Source organism: Malaclemys terrapin, chromosome 15, assembly GCF_027887155.1.
Source record: "Malaclemys terrapin pileata isolate rMalTer1 chromosome 15, rMalTer1.hap1, whole genome shotgun sequence".
NCBI lineage: Eukaryota > Metazoa > Chordata > Testudines > Emydidae > Malaclemys > Malaclemys terrapin.
In genome coordinates this window covers 8,117,780-8,130,107 of record NC_071519.1, presented here as the reverse complement: position 1 = coordinate 8,130,107, position 12,328 = coordinate 8,117,780, and the positions used below count along the sequence as shown (strand labels likewise).

Below are 12,328 nucleotides of genomic sequence, written 5' to 3'. Positions count from 1 at the left end.
TAAACAGGAGATCTTGGGTTCAACTCCCAGTGGTGCCTTGCGGGGTGGCTTTTGGGGCACCTGGTATTGGCTAGATAGACTATTGGTCTAGCCCAGTGTGGTTTTTCTTATGGTTAAATTACACTCACAGGCACTGATAATAGAGTTTCTGAAAGTTTGGGTGTTAAGAGCTGATAGATCAGTGTTCTAGTCCCCTCACAGACAACCCCTTCCCTCTGGGACAGGGGCAGGTCTGAGCTCTCACACCAAATACCTCATTGTGGCTACCTGAATCTGTGGATGGCTCATTTAGGTTTACGCTGAGGGTTGAGTCCTGCTCTGTGCACCGTGTCTGAGAACAAAAATCCTAAACCACCTTTTGAAATAACGAAAGTAGCAGGATGTGTTTTTGTCACTGCCCCAAAGCAGACAGACCAGTGGAGAAATGCCGTTGAGTCCAGGATTTACCATTTCCACTTGCTAAATTCCCTCCCAACCTTCTGAGCTCCGAGAGCAAGGTACTGAGCCTGAGCTGAGACACGTACACTGCAACTTTACAGCCTAAGCCACATGACCCTGATTAATGTGACATGGGCCAGTCGTGGGTGTTTCATTGCACTGTAGACGTATCCTAACATTATGTCTACGCTGTTATTAAAACACCCAGGGCACCTGTCTGAAAGCCTGTGTCAACTGATTCAGGCTTATGGGGCTTGGGCTGCAAAACTATAAAATTACAGTGCAGACAAATGGGCTTGAGCCCAACCTCTGAGACCTCATCAGGGGTGAGTATTCCTGAACCCAGGCTTCAGTGTGAACACAAATATCTGCACCAGTGTTTAACCCCACAGTTTTTGCTCCGTGAGCTCACGTCAGATGACCCAGGCCAGCCATGCTGCAATGTTTATCACAGGAGAGATGGACTCTAAGGGTATGTTTTCATTGCAATGTGAGCCCAGGTGTGGCACGCTGTGCTCAAAGCAGCACCTGGAAGCCCCATATTCACCACTCTCATATAATGATGATATGGTTTGTACAAAGTCTGCCTTGTGAGGTATCATTCCAAAAGTCTTGAGCTGTTGAACCTTAATGTCTCCTTGCATTCTATGTGCTAGCATTGTCTGGGAAGTTATGAAGTCTTTCTCTGTGTGCGTTACTGAAATATGTTATGAGGTTGGGAAATGCCCACAACCAGCCTTTCAGGTGCAACAATGGAGGAGACAGACTCGCTGCTGGCCCATTAAAGGTATCCACACTCCCAAGAACTATCCCAGGATCCATGTACAATGCAGACTTCTCTGAGATAACCCGGAGACAATGGACACTGCTTGACTCACATCATAGCAAAGGCGCTTCCTAGCAAGTTGGCAGAAACTATGAAAGAGGGGAAGAGACATCATGACTTGGCCTCTTTCCCTACAACTCAATACCTGGAAACACATCTCGAGGACAAAGACTGAACTGAAATAATTCAGATATCAGAAGAGAATAATAATAATATATTCAAATCAAAGTCCCCAAACAGACTAGTATTGGTTTCTCAGCAGAAAATTTTCAATTTTGGAGATTTTGTTTTCCCAATCAGACGTTGCCAAGGGAAGCAGAAAGAAAATGTTTGAAATGCCTCCTTCAGAACAGCTTCACCTAGACACTCTAGCTGTGGGTCATTGTCATGGCCTTGATGAGGTCGGGGGCATTTTAATAATTTGGGGATGTCCCAGGGTGTTTGGGGGAGATTATGAGGATGTTACCTTTTGAAATAAAAATTAAGAAATACAGAAAAAGAGAATTATTTGAGAAATCTGGGATTTAGACCTATTTTATTGAAAGCAAGGGAAGTCTGAGTTCCTGAGAATGCTTCCTCTAAACAAAAACAATGTGGTTTGGTCTGTCAAAGGGGAGATGGTTGTTCGTAAACAAGGGGAGAAAACTAAATGCACATGATGAGAATCTGATTCAAACCAATGTGTACAAAGCATAATAAATTAGCAGTCCATCACCTTAACCACTTGGCCACTTCATCTGAACTGTCAAAGAAAGGACAGGAGGAGAAATCTAAGGCCAGAAGAGGTAGGGACAATAAGGAGTTTTTAAATACTAAGTGTAAGGAGGGTCTGTATGAGCTCCCCGTCACATCTAGTGATGACCTGGGGGAAAGACTTCAGGAACAGACTGTGTTTACATAGATACGCCTACTCTGCCTAGATATGCAGCAAGTATCCTTTGTATAAAACAAACAAAAATATAAAGGTAATTCTTCTGTTTTCCTGCAGTCAGCAAAACATTTGTAAAAAGAAAGGGGTATTTTAAACAATAATCTGTCCCCACCAAGGGAATAGGAAATGTTTATTTTGTTTTTCAGATACTTTATGGACAAGCTGGTGCTAGTGGAAGAACAACCCAGAACACCATGTATCCACTGTCACAACAAAAAATTGTGTTCTGTGTTGTTTGTCTTGTTATTACTGTTATTTTGGTGGATATTGTAAATTCTTCAGGCATGACATCTCCTTTTCATTGGACATGTCATGCTGACTCTTTTGGGACCAAGGGAAAATATACCCTAATGGAACCTCTTCCACCCTCTACACCGCCACCTCCTTCTAAATTGTCTGTGACACACCCATCCCCATGGTGGTCTACCCCCATCCAGAGACCTGTGGTTCTTAATGCAACTGGTTTACAAATGACTATCACTCTGTTCCCCACTGACTGGTATCTCAGTACAACATTTGCTAACTATTCTCAGTTTACCAAAGTAGGTAAAAGAATGTTGCTATGAGTAATTTCAAACTCATTTGAATTGGATGGATGGGAATTAAACAAGAACATCCGAAAACAGTGAGCCCTCACAAATTACCTCTGGGAAGGTTGAAACTCGTTGCAGGAAGCTGACTCAGCGGCTCAAATCCAATGCTTGGAATATGCCCTAGGGCTACTGGATGGGGGGGATTATAACACGGATTTGCACTTAGCTTAACCAACCGTTTGTTGGGAAATGTTATTCTAACCCTCAATCAGGGTTGGAAGAGACCTCAGGATGTCATCTAGTCCTACTCCCTGCTCAAAGCAGGACCAACACCAACTAAATCATCCCAGCCAGGGCTTTGTCAAGCTGGGCCTTATAGACCTCTAAGGATGGAGATTCCACCACTTCCCTAGGTAAGCCATTCCAGTTCTTCACCACCCTCCTAGGGAAACAGTGTCTCCTAATATCAAACCTACACCTCCCCCACTGCAACTTGAGACCATTACTCCTTATTCTGTCATTCAGTACCACTGAGAACAGTCTAGATCCATCCTCTTTGGAACCCCCTTTCAGGTAGTTGAAAGCAGCTATGAAATCCCTCTCATTCTTTTCTTCTGCAGACTAAATAATCCCAGTTCCCTCAGCCTCTCCTCGTAAATCCCCTGTCCCCTAATCATTTTTGTTGCCCTCCCCTAGATTCTCTCCAATTTGTTTCTGTAGTGGGGGGAGGGCTGAAAACTGGACACAATGCTCCAGATGTGGCCTCACCAGTGCCGAATAGAGGGGAATAATGACTTCCCTCGATCTGTTTGCAATGCTCCTACTAATCCAGCCCAATATGACCAGTTACGCATATTGAATGCAGACACAGCAATATTTGATAAATTGGTTACTGTCCATTCAGTAGGTTATTTCCTACTTATTCATAAATAATGAAGATGCTCTAAGTGGATGGGAGAGAGCTGTCCCGTTGGTGTAGTTAATCCATCTCCCCGAGAGGTGATAGCTATGTCACTGGGGGAAGCTATGTCGGTGGTATCTACATGTATATACAAAGTTTAATCAAACCCCATTTTTAAAACCACTCTGGTCTGGGAATGGAAAAGGAGCTCTCTGAGGCAGGGCCTGTCATTCAAAATCCTTAAGATCACTGACTTACCTACACAGATGTGATGGGGGTATAGTTCAAGCCTGGTCTACACTATGAGTTTAATATGAATTTAGCGGCATTAAATCGAATTAACCGTGCATCCATCCACACAACGAAGCCATTTATTTCGAAATAAAGGGCTCTTAAAATTGATTTCTGTACTCCTCCCCGACGAGCGGAGTAGCACCAAAATCGATATTGTCATTTCAAATTAGGGTTAGTGTGGATGCAATTTGATGGTATTGGCCTCCGGGAGCTATCCCACAGTGCACCATTGTGACCGCTCTGGACAGCAATCTGAACTCGGATGCACTGGCCAGGTAGACAGGAAAAGCCCCGCGAACATTTGAATTTCATTTCCTGTTTGCCCAGCACAGGAGAGCACAGGTGACCACAGAGAGCTCATCAGCACAGGTAACCATGCAGGCCGATAATCGAAAAAGAGCACCAGCATGGACCATACGGGAGGTACTGGATCTGATCGCTATATGGGGAGAGGATTCAGTGCTAGCAGAACTTCGTTTGAAAAGACAAAATGCCAAAACTTTTGAAAAAATCTCCAAGGGAATGATGGAGAGAGGCCACAATAGGGACTCAGATCAGTACCGCGTGAAAGTCAAGGAGCTCAGACAAGCCTCTCAAAAAACAAAGGAGGCAAATGGTCGCTCCGGGTCAGAGCCGCGGACATGCCGCTTCTACGCTGAGCTGCATGCAATTCTAGGGGGGCCCGTCACCACTACCCCACCTCTGACGGTGGATTCTGAGGCGGGGATAATCTCATCAGCTACACCTGAGGATTCTGCGGATGGGGAAGAGGAGGAGGAGGAGGACGAGCTTGCGGAGAGTACCCAGCACTCCGTTCTCCCCAACAGCCAGGATCTTTTTCTCAGCCTGACTGAAATACCCTCCTAAGCCAGTACCCAAGACCATGACCCCATGTAAGGGACCTCAGGTTGAGTTTACCTTTTAAAATATAAAACATGGTTTAAAAGCAAGCGTTTTTTAATACTTCTGTTAGTCTTAAAGGTGCCACAGGACCCTCTGTTGCTTTTTGCAGATTCAGACTAACACGGCTACCCCTCTGATACGTTTTTTAATGATTAATTTGCCCTGAGGACTTGGGATGCATTCGCGGCCAGTACAGCTACTGGAAAAGTCTGTTAACGTGTCTGGGAATGGAGCGGAAATCCTCCAGGGACATTTTCATGAAGCTCTCCTGGAGGTACTCCAAAAGCCTTTGCAGAAGGTTTCTGGACAGTGCAGCCTTATTCCGTCCTCCATGGTAGGACACTTGACCACACCATGCTAGTAGCAAGTAATCTGGTATCATTGCATGACAAGGCCTGGCAGCGTATGGTCCCAGTATTTGCTGGCATTCAAGCAACATCCGTTCTTTATCTTGCTGTGTAATCCTCAGGAGAGTGATATCGCTCATGATAACCTGGTTGAAATATGGGAATTTAATTAAGGGGACAGAGGTGGCCGTTCCTACTGGGCTGTTTTCCTGTGGCTGAAAAGAAATACTTCCATGTAGAAAGCCAAACACCGGGGTGTGGGGAGGATTGGTGCTAAGCTTTTTACATGTGGCTAGCAGGGATCTTCCCTGATACCAGCCACGCAGTGGGGGGAGGGATAAAACGATCATCCCAGAGAATTGGATGGGGGGGTAGTTTGTTTTCTGCTGCTGAAGGTTAACAGGAAAACCGCAGCACTCAACAGGCTTTGCTTGATATGTGGGAAAGGAGGACACAGAAGCCAAAAGACAATGGCTTACCATGGCTGCATGCAAACCGAATTCTGTTGCCCGGACCTGCATCTGTGATCTCTAGCAGCAAAGCCACAGGCACTCAATATTAGGAGACAAAATGCGACCTTGCACAGAAGTCACATGTGCTATGTAATGTGAACAGTGTTGTTCACCGTGAAAGACTATAAGCATTGTTCTGGAAAATGTATCTTTTTAAAAAATTCTCTCCTTTTTTCCCTCCCTCCAGCAGCTGCAAATTTTTCAAGACTCCCTCCTCTGTCCCAAAGGCTATCTCAGATAAGGCGTTGGAAAAAGAGGACGTGAGATGAGATGTTCACAGAAATCATGGAATCCACCCGCAATGAAAGAGCTCATCTGAATGAGTGGAAGGACATAGTTTCAAAGTATAGGAAAGATGCCAGTGAACATGAGGACAGGCGGGACCAAAGTGAGGACAGAAGGGACCAACATCAGGAGAGGAGAGACGCTCGAGATGAGAGGTGGCGGCAGGAAGATCAGAGGAGGCAGGATGCAACGCTGGGGCTGCTACGTGAGCAAAGAGACATGCTCCGGCGTCTGGTGGAGCTTCAGGAACGACAGCAGGATCACAGACTGGGGCTACAGCCCCTGTATAACCCCCGTCTCCCCTCCCCATGTTCCATAGCCTCCTCACCCAGACATGTAAGAACGTGGGGGGAGGCTCCGTGCACCCTCCCATTCCACCCCAGTGGACAGCCCAACCAAAAGGCTGTCATTATTTTAACCTTTTTTTAGTGGCCTTTTCCTTCCCTCCGATCCTCCTCCCAAACCCCACCCGGGCTACCTTGTCAGTTCTCTCCCTCTTTTTATAATCAATTAATAAAGAATACATGATTTTTAAATGATAGTGACTTTATTTCCTTTAGGGGGAGGGGGGTTGCCTACAGAGAATGAGTCAATAAAGGGGGCGGGTTTTCATGAAGGAGAAACAAACAGAACTTTCACATGGTAGCCTGGCCAGTCATGAAACTGGTTTTCAAAGCTTCTCTGATGTGCCGTGCTTCCTGGTGTGCTCATCTAATCGCCCTGGTGTCTGGCTGTGCGTAATCAGCAGCCAGGCGATTTGCCTCAGCCTCCCACCCTGCTATAAACATCTCCCCCTTACTGTCACAGAGATTGTGGAGCACACAGCAAGCAGCAATAACAATGGGGATATTGGTTTGGCTGAGGTCTGAGCGAGTCAGTAAAGTGCGCCAGCGAACTTTTAAATGGCCAAATGCACATTCCACCACCTTTCTGCACTTGCTCAACCTGTAGTTGAACAGCTTCTGACTTCTGTCCAGGCTGCCTGTGTATGGCTTCATGAGCCATGGCATTAATGGGTAGGCTGGGTCCCCAAAGATAACTATAGGCATTTCAACATCCCCAACGGTTATTTTCTGGTCCGAGAAGTAAGTCCCTTGCTGCAGCTGTTTAAACAGAGTAGTGTTCCTGAAGACGCGAGCGTCATGAACCCTTCCTGGCCAACCCACGTTGATGTTGGTGAAATGTCCCCTGTGATCCACCAGTGCTTGCAGCACCATTGAAAAGTAACCCTTGCGGTTTATGTACTGGGTACCCTGGTGCTCCGGTGCCAAGATAGGGATATGGGTTCCATCTATCGCCCCACCACAGTTAAGGAATCCCATTGCAGCAAAGCCATCCACTATGACCTGCACATTTCCCAGAGTCACTACCTTTCGTAGCAGCAGCTCAATGATTGCATTGGCTACTTGCATGACAGCAGCCCTCACAGAAGATTTGCCCACTCCAAATTGATTCCCTACTGACCGGTAGCTGTCTGGCATTGCAAGCTTCCACAGGGCTATCGCCACTCGCTTCTCAACTGTGAGGGCTGCTCTCATCCTGGTATTCTGGTGCTTCAGGGCAGGGGAAAGCAAGTCACAAAGTTTCATGAAAGTGCCCTTACGCATGCGAAAGTTCCGCAGCCACTGGGAATCGTCCCACACCTGCAACACTATGCGGTCCCACCAGTCTGTGCTTGTTTTCTAGGCCCAGAATCGGCGTTCCATGGATAGACCCTGCTCCATCAACAACATGATCTTCAAAGCGCCGGGACCCGTGGTTTGAGAGAATTCTGTGTCCAGGTCCATGTCCTCATCATTCTCGTCACTGCGCTGCCATCACAGCCTCCTCCTTGCCTCGTTTTTCTGGTCCTGGTTCAGCATAAACTGCATGATAATGCACGAGGTGTTTACAATGTTCATGACTGCTGTCTTGAGCTGAGCGGGCTCCATGCTTGCTGTGGTATGGCGTCTACTGTGTTCACCCGGGAAACAAGGCATGAAACGGTTGTCCGCTGTTGCTTTCATGGAGGGAGGGTTGAGGCTATACCCAGAACCACCAGCGACAATGTTTTTTGCCCCATCAGGCACTGGAATCTCAACCCAGAATTCCAGTGGGTGGAGGAGACTGTGGGAACTATGGGATAGCTATGGGATAACTACCCACAGTGCAACGCTCCAGAAATTGACGCTAGCCCTGGTACATGGATGCACACCGCCAAATTAATGTGCTTAGTGTGGCTGCATACATTTGACTTTATACAATCTGTTTCCAAAATTTGAATTCTGTAAATTCGGATTAATCCCAGAGTGTAGACATACCCTCAGTGGTAGAGTGTTTGACTGCAGATCAAGTGGTCCTTGGTTCAAATCTAAGTGCTCCCTTACAAACCTCTCCCTTAAACCAAAATAATCACATATCCCTTTCCATTATGTTCAGGAGTTCCACTAAATAGGGATGCCTGAAATGGATAAAAACACTCAATTTTTTCCTGTGCAAATGCATAAAAACCTAGAAAATATGTCCCTCAGCTGAAATCAGTTTCAATCCTCTAAGTGTCTTGTTTATGTTTTCATCAATTAAACAAAGGCACATGAAGACACATTTGCAGGTCCTTGGCCTTCATGGGCTACAATGTGTAGAAGAAAAAGAACAACTTCCACTTGGGAGGAATGGACTAGTTTGTATTACATTTGGTAAGTAAGTTGCCATTGGGACTGAAAATTCTACTGGAGGTGGACAGGAACCTCTTAGAAAAATAAAATAACGAAGATTTACCAAACTACCTGTTACATGTTCAATCCTCTCTTTGTGCACACAATATAAATTGGGGCTCTAATAAATGTCAACCTTCCTTTAACACAGATCGTTGTTCCTTGTAAATTTCAGATGCATTCAAATGGCTGCTGTGGGCTCTGAGAAGCAGGATGGGTCCGGTACGATAAAGTCCATGCAACATTCCCCTCTCATCCCAGCCCTGGTATGTTGCCAGTAGCCTGTTGTCCCTGGGTAGCAGCAAAAGATGTTTCTCACCATTCAAGGGACCCCAGCCTGGGACTAAAGTAAGTTTCAGGCTTCTCCTCTCTCCCTTCTTGGAATTAAGATCATGTTTTTACCATGAATTAAAGCAGCCTGAACCCCCAGATTCTGGATCAATGTCACAAGTTTGCAGTATCTCCATGAAAGACAATTTGTTAAATCCCAGATGAGTGTGGTTAAATCAGTTCTCAGACTGAGTCCTTTGCTCTGAGGATATTGTCACACCATGGAGCCATTTCCCACCTCTTTCATACAGAAGCACAATTTTCTTTGCACAGACGCAGGAACAGCAAGATCTTTCTCTGCCCCTTGTGCAAATCAGGGTGTCAAATTCCATGGAAACTTCCTCTTCTATAATGGAAACGGTGGACAAGCAGCGGGCCCTGGGCACATCCAGCCCTGGCCGTGAGATGTTCCCTCCCATCTTTCTTTATGCTGCTGTTGCTATTTCATGTCTTGTCTGGGATGGTAAAAAGCTGAGTTCGCTCCAGGTGGAGGGGAGAAAGAATGGTGAAAATCTCAGGACCCAACCCCTGCTACCAGGATCAGTGAGGTGCTGGGAATCTGCATGGGAAAGGGACTGTGTGAATTGTCAAAGTGGGGAATGAATAACGATCTACAACAAGATCCACCTCATTAACCACTGACACAGGCTAATCCTGCTGCAGATAAAAGGGAAACCGGGAGCGATTTTTTGCTGTTCAGCTGTCGAAACAGTGACCCAACTGCACCGCATTGAGTGTACTGGGGAAAGCTGGACTTTACAGGCAGGTGGAAATAGCAGATCCTAAAAATACCTGGAGTTCCCCACACCACTGCTGCCACCAGGGTCAGGTATTGAGCTGCTCATAGCACCCCCACCACCATGACCTTCCAGCAGGGGATTGCAGCACCCCCCACCCAATGCAGGGGAGAGGCCTGATTCTTCTATCTCTGCACCCTGAGTCCAGGGCATGCACTCTCTCTGCCCCACACATTGAATCTGGCCCTGCTGCAAAGTGACCCCAAAGAACCACCAACCTCCAGGACAGCAGGTTTGTCCCTGAGAGCAGGGAATGTGTCCCCCATTCTGCTTCTGGATTCTCTGGAAACAGGAGGGCTCTGAGTGTAACCCATAGCATATACTGTATCTGGGGATGTAGCTCAGTGGTAGAGCACATGCTTTGCATGTATGAGGCCCTGGGTTCAATCCCCAGCATCTCCAGTTGCTTTTTTTCACCTTGCTGCTTTGCTCATGCCCAGAGGGGATATGGCCCAGCAGTCTCCCTGCACAAATTTCAATCCAGTTCACTGAGGGACAAGTGAAAATTGCATGGAAAGTCTGTGGGGATTTCTGCTCCTAAGTCATCTTGGTACATTTAAAATTCCCACCTGCTGTGCTGCTTGGGACAATGGTGGATGAGACGGGTGAATCCACCAGCACTGGAAGGAAAGGTCCCATCTGCACTGACTGAGAGGCAAGGAAACAGAGGGGCAGTCAGTGCTCAGAGAGGAGAGACGTCAGTGATTTTCACCCACAGGGGACACTGTCTCTTTGAGGCGAGTGCAGCTTGCTTGGGATGGTGCTGACGATGGATAGAAAAAAGGCTGGGTCAATGACAGATGAGAGCATAGAAGGGGAAGGGGAATGGCAGCCCCACAGAAGGTCCTGGGTGCTCAGATGCCCCAGTTATTGCACCCTGGCCTGTCACAGAGAGAGAAAAGGCACCGAAGGACCCAGCTCCCCTACAGTCGTCCCATGGACAAAAGCTTGGTTGGGAGTGGGATGAAGTTTCCCTCTGGACAAAGAGGAGCTAAAATCCCTCAGTGTCCTGCAATTTAAGTGATGCAAGCTTCAAACCCTGCACGGGTGTGGGCTGAGATGCCCAGGGGTGGCAGGCGGGACCAGGGGGGACACTCCCAAGGGCCTAACATTGCTTTGCACAACAATAAATCTTGGAACAGGATAGAAATGAAATGGCGGCAGAACCTAAGGAATTAAAAGCTTCCGGATTCTTGTGTGTGCCCTGACTCCAAATGGAAACTGTAATTTGATTTGCTTAGTGTCTGTGGCTGGTAAAATATCAAGACAAAGTCATTCCAGTGATTGTGACACTGGGTTTGAGGGGTCTTTGGTCTTATTAAAATGTAATTAGCATGTTACACTTGTATTTTTAAAGGTGGCTTCCCCAAGCAATCCCAAATTGTTCTTCCCACAGCTGGCTGATGGTGGGCAGCAGGGGATCTCCCCAATCTGGGTGAATCTCTCTGGGCCTCACTGTTAGTTCTCCATCCTCTCTCCTCCAACGATGCACACCACTCCCCTACCCATTATCAATGTTTTAGAGTGACCTCTCCCTCCCTTTATGGGATTCGGACTCTCTGTGACAGAGACTGACAGGGGCTCCTCTCTGCATGGCCCCAATGGGGAAGGAAACAGACTGGGGGGGGGAGAGAGAAGATGGGCAGAAGGAGTCAAATGGGGCTAAACCAGAATGGAGGAGATTTTCTTCCTTTTAAAATGTACTGGAGTCTCATCGCTGAAAAGCCGCATCTTGAGTTAGGTTTGATGCATCAGCCTTTCAATTATCAGGCAAATGGGTGAACCACAGAGACTGATAACTTCCTACTTTCCAAGCTTGTGCATAAAGCACTTGCAGTGGTGCAACTGGTTACTGCAAAGAGAAATACTTCTGGGATTATGAGTTCAATACTTACCTAAAGCAGTAATTTCTATTACCTGTGTAGTTTCCGCAACTTGTTTTCTGTAGTTCACATGAAAAGTGCCATACTAGGAAAAGAAGTGTAAGTTCTAAAATGGGTGCATAGGTTGGAAACATCCCCCCTGTGCTGCTATTAGTTCCAGTAGATTGTTCACTGGCAGGGTGAATTGATTTGTTTGCTGCTGAAAAGGCTTCCAGGACAGGTCCTTGGGCATCAGATTTCCCTGCTTCTTCCAGCATACCCCTGGCTCCTTCCCTGCCCAGTCACTGCTGTAGGAGGGTCCTATATACACTGAGCCTAAAGTTTTTCCAAGGCCGCCTTAGTACAATTGGCAGCCTCAGAGCCTCAGAGAAGGCAATGGATTTTGCTCCCTTCTTCAAATTTTCTAAAGGAAATCAGAGAAAAGAAACTATAGAAGAGTGGTTTCTAGACACCCTCCCACCATCTAACACACACACACACACATTTCTAAGGCATTATCTTTTCCTTCTCTATGGAGTTTATATTCTCCATAGAGCAAAATAAAACAAAAACATGCAAGTCTAAGCCTAATACAGTATGAAACTCAATACAGATAAAATCTCACCCTCAGAGATCTTCCAATAAGCTTCTTTTGCAGACTAGACTTATTTCTAGT

At 46.6% G+C, this 12,328-nt stretch overlaps 1 non-coding gene across 1 annotated transcript; it reads left to right on the top strand.

Moving 5' to 3' along the window:
- Positions 1-10,120: 10,120 nt before the first annotated feature.
- TRNAA-UGC (transfer RNA alanine (anticodon UGC)) lies at positions 10,121-10,192 on the top strand. The gene has a single exon. It is a non-coding gene; the product is annotated as a tRNA-Ala (tRNA).
- The last annotated feature ends 2,136 nt before the right edge of the window (positions 10,193-12,328 follow it).